The sequence below is a fragment of the Microtus ochrogaster genome, chromosome 8 (genome assembly GCF_000317375.1).
Source record: "Microtus ochrogaster isolate Prairie Vole_2 chromosome 8, MicOch1.0, whole genome shotgun sequence".
Taxonomy (NCBI): domain Eukaryota; kingdom Metazoa; phylum Chordata; class Mammalia; order Rodentia; family Cricetidae; genus Microtus; species Microtus ochrogaster.
This window is the reverse complement of record NC_022015.1, coordinates 10,799,624-10,812,102: the sequence shown is the minus strand read 5'-3', so window position 1 is coordinate 10,812,102 and position 12,479 is coordinate 10,799,624.

The window sequence follows — 12,479 nt, the reverse complement described above, 5'->3', positions numbered from 1 at the left end:
GTCAGGGTCAGTTTACACTGCCATTTGGAAACTGGAAACGCTGATGTTGGGACAGGGTCATTCACCACAAACCCCTCTGCCACAGTTCTGACCCCTCAGGCACTGGGAGGAACACAGGTCCATTGTGTTCCGGGATGTCACCTGAAGGCTTGAAGCTACCCTCCCCCCTCAGTTCAAGACAGCTCCGAGTTCAGAAAAAAAAAAAAAAAAGATTAATGGAGTGCACTGTGGGCTAGGGTGCTAAAGGAGGCTTCCTCCAGATGGTAACGGAGAGAGCCCAGGCCATTACCTGGCACCGTTTCATTACAGGGGAGTTAGCTGGACCCAGAGCATAGCACTCTGTGTAGGAGAAATTAATCCCAAGAGCTAAGATGCTGTCCCCAAACAAATATGGAAACCCAGCCCCTGGGGAGGAAAAAGAACTCTCTTTTTAAAATGTATTATTATTACTGTATTATTAATATTGTTTGGTGGTGCTGGAAATGGAACCCAGGGCTTGCTTCATGCATACTTAGATAAGCACTCCATCACTGAACTATACCCCACTGCAAAGACCTCCAATTTGTGTGTGCCTAAGGGCGCACATCTGTGCACTGTGCCTTGGAGACTAGAGGATGACCTCAGGTGTCACTCTCAGATACCACCACCTTGCTTTTGTAAGACCAGGTGCCTCATTGGCCTGGAGCTCGTGGGGAAGGCAAAGGTGGCTACCTGGAAAGCCCCGAGGATCCTCTGGGACTACAAGAATAATCCCACTGTGGCCTACAGTTTATTACACAGGTTCTGGGGATTGAACCCGGGTCCTCACGCCAGCACTGTAAGCAGCTTACGACTGAGTCGTCTCCCCTCTGGCCTTCCATGGCTAAAGGTCTTCGCCTCCAGTAGCTTCCTTCCTGCATCCGTGCCTGAAAGATTATTCTTGAGTGTTCAGGTTCCCTGGCTTGTGAAGTGCATCACGGTTCTAACAGGAACTGGTGGTTTGGACCGTTACTATATAGCACAGAGGTTTCACCACCACCCCCAGTGCACCCAGAAACTTAGGGCACACACCCACCAGACACCAGTATGAGGTGAGGGCTGCAGTGGTCACCACGATGGGTCATTTCTTAATGGCGGTGGTGCGAATGCTTTCCTAGAGCTCAGAGTCATTCTGCGATCAGCCCAGCTCTTAAGCTCCTTCTGGGGGATTTACTGAGGCAGATTCCATTAGATCATCCCCTCCTCCAACTAGGCAGAAATCGCCCCAGGTGCCAGACTGAAAGGTAATCCGGAGTCAAGGGTCCCCAGAATCCACTCTTCTATTTCAGTGCCTATGGTAATCTGGGTTTTTGGACTATTAATACTAACTACACAAGTGGGCATGCCTAAATCAAAATCTGAAATCTAGAACAAACCAGACACTTCCTGAACACTGACCTGATGCCACAGATGGAAAATTCCACACATCTTAGCTCCGTGGCATGCACAAAATCATTTTTTAAAATGTCATAAAATGATTCTATAGGTATGAGTGAACATGGAGCCTAAATGAGTCTTGTCTTTGTACTTGAGTCCTAGCCCAAGATTTCAAAGGCAACCATTCTAAAATCCAAATTGGACACCTCTGTCTCCCCCCATTTCTCTCTCTTTCTTTGAGATGGGGTCTTACTATGTAACCCTCGCTGGTCTGAAACTTGCCATGTAGTCCAAGTCAGCTTTCAAATCAGAGACCTGCCTGCCTCAGTCTCTCAGGGGCTGGGATTAAAGGTATGAGCTACCACAAGTGATTCTCAGCCTGTATTAACACTGGACAGAATATTTTTAAACATTGGGAGCCTACAAGGGAAAAAAGTAAAATAAAATAAATATATAGACGGGGCCAGTGAGATGGTTCGGCCGGCAAAGAAGGCATTTGCCTCCAAGCCTGATAACCCAAGTTCTGCACCCAGGACCCACAAGGTGGAAGGACAGAACCAACTGAAAAGTTGTTCTCCAAACTTCACACATTCCATACACACAGATACACAGTTAATTAAATAAAGTGTTACTACATGCACAGATGTACCTCTTGTTGGCTATACAGGAAGTAGCGTGAAGATGCGGCATGCGTCTAGGAGTCTAGAGCCTGTTGACAGTGACATTGGTCCTTCAAAGCCAGGGATTCTCTACATTTTTCTCAGTGGCCCTCTCCACTCCCACATCCTCTGGTACATGAAAGCCCAGGCTGTACAAATCGTGACTGATTGGGTGTTGGGAAAGGTCTTCCTCTGGAGCATCTGCCAGGTTTAGGGTCCATTTCAAGCCCCCAACTTCATGACAGTACAGGTGGGAAGAGAAGCTATGATCTCTGAGCCATGAGAGATTCTACAGCGACGAGCACAAATGAACCATAAGTCTCTGCTCCAGCTCACGTTATTAGTCTAATGGCACTGCAGGGTAGCTGCATGGAAGGCTCCGAACAATCCAGAGTGCAGTCCTGGATTTGCAACAGACCTTGGTGTTGAGGGCAGCACACTCAAGTGAGGAACTCGGAGGGAAACAGCAAGAGTACCGCAAGAGTTGGGCATGTGGCTTCACTGTCCAAGGACGAAACTCAAAGATGTTGACGTTGAGCCAGACACGGTTCACCTATAATCCCATCACACAGGAGGTGGAAGCAGAAAGATCACAAGTTCAAGGCTAGCCTGGACTATATAGCAAATATCTTGTCGAGAGAGAGAGAGAGAGAGAGAGAGAGAGAAAGAGAGGAGAGAGGAGAGAGAGAGGAAAGAAGGGTGTTGACAGTACCCAACGCTGGGTGGCGGCTACAGGATGGTCACTCTGTAGTTCATGTATTATATCACCACCCATCTCCAGAGGTAAAAAGAAACAATGACAGTACATATTCTACTTGGAATCACAAAGCTATAATAAAGAACTGGAAAAGTGTGTTATTGGTTTCTTGAGCTAATTCTCACTTGTCATACATCCATGAGGAGATAATACTTAAAATCTTACCACCACGTGAGCCTACTGGGGCTGCCCAGGCCCCACCTGAGAAGCCGTGAGTGCTGCTGGGATACAGGAGTGTGGCCCCAAGCTGAGGATGTCCCCTGAAGCCTGTGTTTACCTTATGTATCTGTGAGCAAGGACCACTCTGCTAGAAATTAAACAATTCTTGGATGCAGTGGCAGATGCCTACGTGTCAGCTACTGGGGAAGGTAAGGTGGGGAGGGTTGCTTAAGGCCCAATGCAGTGAGACCTTGCCTCAACCAGCCAATCAATCTATCCAAAGGGCGCTTAGTCCTTCAAGTCTTCGCAGAATACAGCCCTGTAAAGGTGTGTGCTGTAAAAGGAGGCGGGGGGAGGAGGGGATAGGAATGAGGGAAGGAAGAATTTATCAGAGCTTCTGCAAGGACCCACTTTCCACTTTCGAGATGTCAATAGGCAGATGTCTCAGTGCCCCTGTGTTGTCCTTGTCCCCCTTGGCAAGCTGGTGTCCAGCCAACTCCGGAAGGGCCAGGAGGAATGGAAAATCCCAAAGAGATGTGCCAGCCCTTCTTCGGCTCCTGTTAGTGGCAAAGTGACAAGAGAGCCCTGCATACCAATGAGGTTCCCATCCTTTCCAGTTCCAGAGCTGCAGCTGAGAACTCAGGCCACAGCCCAGAGAATGGGATGGAGATGAAGGAAGCCTAGGGTTCAAAGGAAGGGGATGTGGGAACCACAGGCCACACCCATTCACAGTGTTCTCTAAAAGATCACCAGGGGCAAAATACAGCCCAGCCTTTCCAAGGGATCTCCAGAGGCTGAACCTGGGAATCAGCTCCCCATCCACTGCAATCCTTTGTGAGCCCCTTGGATCTGGCAAGTTTGCCAAAGGTGTGTTGTCACTCACAGATGGGGGTCAGGTGTGGAAACAGTGCCTTTGAAATGGGTCTAATTGGGTTAGCGATTCAATCGTAGGGCAAAGCCCTCCAGGAGCTTGTGATCTGTAGGGCTGGGCAGAACAACATCCAGGAAACTCAAGTGCGTATGCTCCCACAGCAGGAAGATGCTGTCTCTGTGAGTGTTTCTCAGGGAGCACAACAGTCCTCAGGAGTGCTAGGGCCTGAGGTCACAGAAGGGACAGGGCCACTCTCTTCACTCGGCAATTTTTATAAGAAAGTTAACAATGTTTATTTGAAATTTTTTAAATAATTAAAAACAAAGCAAAAAAAACAAACAACAAAAAAAAAAAAAAAAACAAGGTCTCTTAAAGCCCAGGCTGACCTGGAAGTTAGTTAGTAGCTGAGGATGGAATTGAATTCCTGATCCTCAGCCTCAAGCTACTGAGAGCTGGGATCACCCAGCTGTTTGGTGCTGGCTGGGCAATTGCTCTACCAATCAAGCCACTTCCCTATCCCCAGTGTTTATTTTTTTTACCTTTCTTTTTATTTTTTCTTTGTTTTTTCACATCATGCATCTCAGTCCCATTAATTTTCCTGGCCTTTTGTGCCCATCCTCTTCCCTTCAGCTTCCTCTGCCGAAATAAAACAAAATAAAATTTAAGAGAGAAAAAAAAAGGAAAAAATCAATCTCATTATGGAAGCTGTAGTGTGGGACAGTGAGTCTCACACTGTAAACCCTTTTGCCCATATAGCTTTACTTGCAAGTGTTCATTGCAAAGTCATTGGTGGGCTTTGAGGCCTCTGGCTTCTGCTACACTATCCATGCTCGGCCCTTGCTGGAACGTCTCTTGGTCATCCTGCTATTGCCTTGAATCATGGAGATCCTGTGGCTTTGGGTCTGCAGGGTGGGCTCCTTCATGTGCTCCAGAAGATCACAGATGGGGTGGGTGTTAGGGTGGGCCAACTCATAACCCTGATACTGGGCCTGGGTAGTTGCAGGGTTGGTACCCAGCCAACTCTCCCTGGTTCTCTCCAGCGCTGCCCAAGTTAGTTCACCCCTTTAAGTCATTAGCAAGGGGCGGGGCCAGTTCTGCTTTCACACCCTCAGGGTCGGCTCTCCCATACCCACACCATCGGGGCCAGCTAATGTGGCCCAGGTGAGGTGCAAGGACCACTCTCCCAAGAGATGCAGCTGCTGAGGGGCAGGGACAGCTCTCCCACTCTCAGGACCTTGGGCCAGTTCTCCTCCCCCCACCTCAGGTACAGAGGGAGAACGGCATTCCCCACCCTGCCTGGCCACACTGTCATATGGCAGATGTGGAACAGGGCCAGATCCAGCTCATCCATGCCCCATCAGCAGCACCAGCTCCACTGTGCTGTCCAGATGAATGAGGGGCCTGCTCCCCAGTGCTGCAGCTGGCCCAATGTTCGTTTTTATTTTACTTCTTCAAAGCCCATTTTCCAGTATAAATAATAAAAATAAACATTTCTAGATGGCCGGTGGTGGTGCACACCTTTAATCCCAGCACTCAGGAGGCAGAGACAGACAGATCTCTGTGAGTTTGAGGCCAGCCTGGTCGACAAAGTGAGTTCCAGGACAGTCAGAGTGGTTACACAAAGAAACCCTGTCTCGAAAAAACAAAAACAAAAATAAACATTTCTATGGTTCTTATTGAAGACTTGACATGTCTTGTGAGGTTAAGGGCTGTTTTCTTCTCTGATTTCACAGACAGAGAAACTGAGGACACAGACAGCTGAGGTGATTTGCATGAGCTCATACTGTGGGTGGTCTGGCCTCTGTATGTGTATCCTTATCCCCAACAGGAACAAAGTCTCACATGTTTCCCACTAGGGCAGCAAAGATTCCTCTAATAAAAGGTGCAGCTTCCATATGCTGGAGCAAATGGACGTTTGTAATGGCAGAGAGCCCAAGAGTAGTCCAAGCACCCAGCAACTGGGAAATGATTCCTGCAATGGTCAATCTCAGTTGTCTACTTGAAACCCCGAATGGCCTGGGGTAGGAGCCCTCTGGGCGAACTTGTGGGCAAGTATCTTAAGTTAACTGAAGCAAGCGTGAGACCTCCCCACTGTGGATAAGAGCACTCCCGGGCAGGAGATCCTGGACTACATATAAAAGGAAAAAGTAGGCTGCGCTGCAGCATGCATCTGTTGCTCTCTGCCTCCCACCTAGGGGGCAAAGTCACCTGCTCCTGCCACCCTGACTTCCGTGCCTTGGTTCACTGTGCGCTTGAACTGTGAGCCAGAACAAGCCCTTCTCCCTTAAGGTGCTCTGGTGGGGCATTTTACCACAGCAGAAAAGACAACGACCGTTGGGCACCTGGTCACTGAGGAACCTGGTGAACCAATCGAAGTGTAAGGATCCTCTAGGTTTGAGAAACAAGAAGGAAGTCACAAAGAAAACATGGTGGGCACATTTCCTATCAATTTGAAATTGCTGGGTGCCAAGTTAACATCTCGCAGGGGACAAAGATGCCATCCTGCTAGTGTCAGAAGCCGCCCATGATAATTCCCCCAAAGGGAAGGTGGAAGGGAGGTAGAAGCTAGACCCCCGCCCCCCGCACACACATACCACTTCTCTAAATATAAAAGGCCCTGGTCTCCTTTTAGAACAAGTGGCTCCTACTTTGCACTCATTGCTGTGAAGTCTCTGTAGTCTACCCCGTCCGTGTGCCTGCCTTGTGCAAAATCACAGGCATTACCCACAAAATTAGAGCCCGGGCCTCTGCTTGTTCGTCACTCTGGCTCTCGCTCTGTTTAAAAAAGAGAAAGGGAACGTAACAAAGATGAAATGAAAGGAGGACACGTGAATTTTCATTCCCCTCGATGTCCCACAACAAGAGTGTGTGGGTTGCTATTCAGTTGCATGAACATTATTTTCCTTTTATTTATTCTCTCATGTGTGGTGTACATACATGTTCATGTGGGCATGTGTATAAGTACATATGTGATTTTCAGGTATGGGCTCACATTATGTGGAGGCCAGGGGTCAATATTCTGAGTCTCCCTCAATTGCTCACTACCTCAGTTTTTGAGACAGGATTACTCACCTGTCCGGGACTCACTGATTCAGCTGGATTGGCTGGCCAGCACCCCCCACCCCCGGGATCCTCTTGTCTCTATCTCTCCAGTGCTGGGTTTATAGGCTCACACTGCCCTGCATGGATTTTATGTGAGTGCCAGAGACCAAACTCATGTTTCTACATCGAGTACTTCCCTGACTGAGCCATCTCCCCGGTCCCTAGGCTGAATATTCTTTCTAAAGGAACCCTATGGAAATGCATTACACAAGCTGGTATTAAAAGTGCATGTCTAGAATCCTTGTCCTTGGAAGGCTAAGAAGGGTGGATGACAAGTTCGAGGTCACCCTAGGTGCCGAACAAAAGGATCCACAGGAGACTCAATATACACAGTAAGTGAGGGTGGCAGAAGCAGGTAGTTGTTCTGGAATGTTCTAACCAAACTTGTGTTTTGTCACGGGTCATCTCTGATTCCCTTCCAGGCACAAGTGCTTGGCATGTAAAGACTATTCTGTCAAGTTAACATCCCCTTAATCAGCAGTTTCATAGGTGCCAATAAAAATCCACAGCCAGAAGAGTGCCAACAGCAGGCAAAGTACCAGCATTTCTTACAAGGGCCCCAACAGAATACAACCCAAGTGCCCATCAATGAGTTGATGGGTATACAAACTGTGAGATACTCAGAAGAAATGTCACAGCAATAGAGTCATCTAATGTTCTCTGATGGTAAAGCTGAACCTCCCAGGCAGAAGGTTCAGCAGAAGAAATCACACAAAAAGGGTTTGCTGCTGTGTTTTTGAGTAACAGAAAATTTGAGGCTAAGCAAATTTTCCTGTGAATATTGAAGTCAGAGGAGAGGTTCTGTAGTGGGGAGAGGGGCCTGGAGGAGCCTGCTGGGTGCCTGACATGTTCTCATCTGAATCCAGGTGGTAGTTATGTGGTGTAGACATAAGCAGGAGCTCAGTGCATGGAATGTGATGACTGGCACACCCTCTGTAAATCGCCTCACCCACAAAAAAATAGAAGTCATAGGTTTTAAAATCCAAATCCCAGCGCCAAAGGTTGGGAGTTGTTAGCCAGAGATCTCCCAAAACAACATGGGCTATCGCCAGTGCTCTTGATTGGCCACCGGAACTAAGTGGTAAGATCCTGTGGGTGAAGACAGCACTCACTTTGGCTCCAGGACACCATGAAATCAAGCGGGGACTGAGCTGGCAGTGTTGCACCCGCTGACCAGCATGCCCAGTGCCATGAAAGTTGCTGGGGAGAAAAGGTTATCAGTGATCTAACTCAGCTTAGGAACTCATGTTCAATAATACCAACCTGCCAGCCAAGATATGCCCACAGGCACAATAGTGACATCATAGAACCAGGGCAACCAACCACTTCCTGATTAGAACTGAAGTCTGCTCCCCAAGAGGGAACATATGCCTGGTAGTAGAGACTGGGCAAAAGCCTATAGCTAGGGAGGACACAGGTCCTACCGGGAAATCTTACTACTGGTGCTTTGTTAATGTAAGCATAGCTCAAGGGCTTCCTGCATATTAATGTTTGTTCCTAACACTCCGCTGCAACTTGAAGTCAGAGAAGCCTCTTTCAGGAGTGGGCAATGGTCAAAGCAAAGTCTAATAACTTATCAAACTGTGGGGAATAAAAGTATGTGGAGTTCCCAGCCCTAAATGGGACATCTATATCACTCGATCCCAGGCCAGAAAACATCTTGGAAGAGGGGTGGAAAGACTGTCAGAGCCCGAGGATGAGGAGGAGCACTACAGGATGTGGTCTTCTGGACACGGCAAGACATTCGCAGTCACCATAACCACTACAGGATGTGGTCTTCTGGACACGGCAAGACATCTGCAGTCACCATAACCACTTGCATAAGGCTGCACACACACAAAAGTGAGGTGCACACCTTTAATCCCAGTACTTGGGAGACAGAGACAGGCACATCTCTATGAGTTTGAGTCCAGCCTGGTCTACAGAGTTGGTTCCAGGACAGCCAGGACTACACAGAGAAACCCTGTCCCCAAAACAAAAACAAAACAAAAGGTGAGACATCAAAGTAGAAGCAGGACCATCTAGAATAGAGAAGGGTCAACGTGGGTGGGAGAAGGAATATGAGGAAGGAATGAGGTGGGGGACATGAACACAAAGTCCCTTATGCAAGAAGAAATTGTCAAAAAAATTTTAAAAAGAAAAAATGGGAAGTTAGATGAAAAGTTGACAGCTTTAAATAAGTATGTATAATATAAAATAAAATAAAATTGGAAAACTGGGGAAGAGAAGATTGAGTGTAGTAAATCTGAAGATCTTGTAAGACCCAAGGCCAAGAGTCACACAGTGCTTATGGCTGCAGTCTCAGTTCTTGGAAGGCTGAGGCATGAGGACCACAAGCTCCACTCCAAGCCTGAGCTACAAAGGGGTCCTTGTCTTAAAACAACAACAACAAAAAGTTACAGGCCTCAGCAGGTCCTGAGGACCCTACATATGCCACCGGTGACTCTGAGTTTAGCAGTGAATATACATCACGAGCGGTGCTGGGCACTGCCTAGAGTTCTCTGCCTATCTGTCCCTTCACGTTGTCCTCACAGATGCTCTGAGAGACAGCTGTGCTGACTGGAAGACGGAAGCAAAGGGACGGTCAGTGGCTTGCCCAGAGTCACAGAACTGTGTGGATGGACAGGCAAGGTTCTCACGGGCATCCATCTGGGTGTAAGCAATCCCGCGGGCTTCCTGCGCATGATGGCACAAGCTAACACTGAGGAGACTGTGGCAGGAAGACCATGAGTTCAAGGGGAGCTTAGACCATGTAGTGAGAGCCATGTAGTAAAACAAGACAAGGAAGAGAAAACCTTACAGTCTAAGACTTCATATTCCTTAGAGTCAGAATCAGGGCCAGATTAGGAACATGGAGGAGATTATAAATTATTACCCAGATTTAATGTTTGTCTTACTGGACTAATTTTTCTTCTCGTATTAGCAGGTACTAACTGTACGAACAGCAGGTTGACTCTGGACATTTTCATGCTCGTATACAGTGTGTTTTGCTCATTCACCCTCTGTCCTCTCTCCTCTTCCCCTGACCCTCTGCTCTTCCTAAATAGTTGATTTTCTAAGAGAAACTATTCTCTCATATAAAAGCAACATATAGTTTTAGAAAATTTGAAGAATACAGGAAAAAATTAGAAATAAAAAAGAAAGCCCCATGCTCTCTTGTCCCCACAGCAGAAGAGGAAATCACGGAACTGCTCCTTCTGCAGAGCAATAATACTGGCTTTTTGCGTAAACGTCAGTGACCCATAGGTTTACCTCCTTCTCCTGACAGTGCCAGATGTTGGGCTGTGTTATTTTTAGGAGAGCTGAGCAACCTGGAAGCCGCACAGCAATGGGATGGAGGCCCTGACAAGCTAAGGATGGGTTAATTGCAGTTTTCTGATGTTGACTTCTAAACAGTGCCCCCAAAGCTACCTCACAGCTGTGTCTCTGTGGAGGCAGCATCGCACACAGGCACACTTGGGCTTGGGGTGGCAAGGCTGGTTACACTGAGACAGACAGAACCCTGGGGAGAATCATGATTCCTGGAACGTTGGGCAGTGCTGGGATCGAACCTAGGACCTTATTGCTTGCTAGGCAAGCTTTCTACCAACTGAGCTACAGTCTCAGCCCCAAAGGCTTGCTCTCATAGGAGTGGAGGGAAAGAAAACACACCATCAAAGCCATGGTAGAGTCCCCCAAGGAGGACTTAGTTGCTAAGCACACCAGAGGGAAGGAGGTCTGGCTTGGAATCCCACTGTCCATCACTAGGGAACCCAAACAAGTCTCTCAAGTCATAGAAGCCCTGTTCCCTCATTCATACGATAACATGCTACAGTTGGATAAGTATTGTCCCAAAGACTCGGGCCCCAGCTCATGGCTCTCTCTGGAGGTAATTCAGCCTTCAGGAGGTGAGGTCTGGAAAAAGGACATTAGGTCACTGGGGCATATCCCTGGGCAGCTATGGGCACCCTGGCCCATCATTTTCTTTCTCTTTTATATCCAGCCAGGTTTGTCCTACCACATGATGCTTTGCCTCACCACAGGCCCAACACAACAGGAACAACTGACCCCAGATGGAACTCTCAAGTTATGAACCAGCAAAAACCTTTTCTCTTTGTAAGCTGATTTCCTCAGGTATTTTGTAACAGTCGCAGGATGATAAACCTAACTAATATAGGTAAGAGTGCAAAGATTGACACATGGTGGCACCTACTGCACAGCACGTGGTGAATACTCAATAAAACATTTCTGGATTGCATGAAGGATTCACTTGCCATAGGAGAAATGGAAAATGTAGCACTTAAAACCAATATTTCAACACATTTTCTTTAGATTCTTGGGCAAGCTTCGGTCTATGTGTCATTCGTGTGGATTTATGTCTATACTTGTTAATAACTTCTTTTTATATCTCACCATAGACAGGAAGCCCCAATTTACAATTAGTTAAACTGCATGAAGACTAGAATTTCACCACCTACTACACTGTCTGAGAGTTGGTGTCTTTCAGAACTCAGCAAGTTGAGGGCATGAATGAATACAAGCCAGCACAGTCGGCCATGGCCTGGGGCTTTTTATTTAGCGCTGCATTCTCAGCTGCCAGAGCCAAGAGTGAGCCTTTAGAAACATTCTAGGCATCCCGAGAGAGTCTGCAGTGTGGCGGCGTATCCGCAGCCTGCCAGAAGCTATGCATACTACACACTGCCTGAAGAGCAGTGCAAACAAAGACCGCGTGCACCTGAACATCTCCACAAGCACAGCAAGGCCGTAGATAACCACTTCTACCTCTCTCAGGGCTTTGGAGGCAGTATTTGCTTGCCTTTTTTTCTTTTGAATCAGAGTATCATATGTCCCAGGTTCACTATGTGGTCGAGAATGGCCTTGAACTTCTGACATTCCTGCTTCTACCTTTCCTGTGCTGGAACCACAGGCATGTGCCATGGCCTAATTTTGTGCAGTACTGGGGATGGAGTCTAGGCCAGCACTCTATCCACTGAACTACACCCCCAGCCTCCACTCACTCCTCTTGATGATTGAGTCTGACCTCAGGGCAGATGGCTCAGATCAAGAAATCCTAAAACTCAGAAACCAGACTCATCAGACATCAGAAGGGGATAAGATTAACATTCCAAGGTCTCAAATACTGAGTTCCTTTTAGGGGACCCCCCAGTACCCTGGGAGGAAAACGTAAATATCGTCACTCACTAATGTGAGGAACCCATGTATCTCCACATAATCTCACATCCTTCAAAGGGATGTCTTATCTCTCCTGTGTCTCCTCAGTACTTCAGTGCAGGGAGCTGCTACCAAGTCATCTGTATTAGTTACCTTTCCTGCCACTCTGACACAACATCCAGGCCAAAGCCACTTAGAGAAGGATGGGTGGATTTTGGTTCACAGATACAAGCTCCCATCCATCACAGAGGCAGGAGCTGGGGAAGGTAGCTGATTGCTTCCTCCCTTGGATGCACCCTAAGCCTAGGGCCTGGTGCTGCCCCTACTCTTAGGATGAAATCCGGGGCAAGTAAAGCACACATTTTTTTTTACACTGAGTTTACAC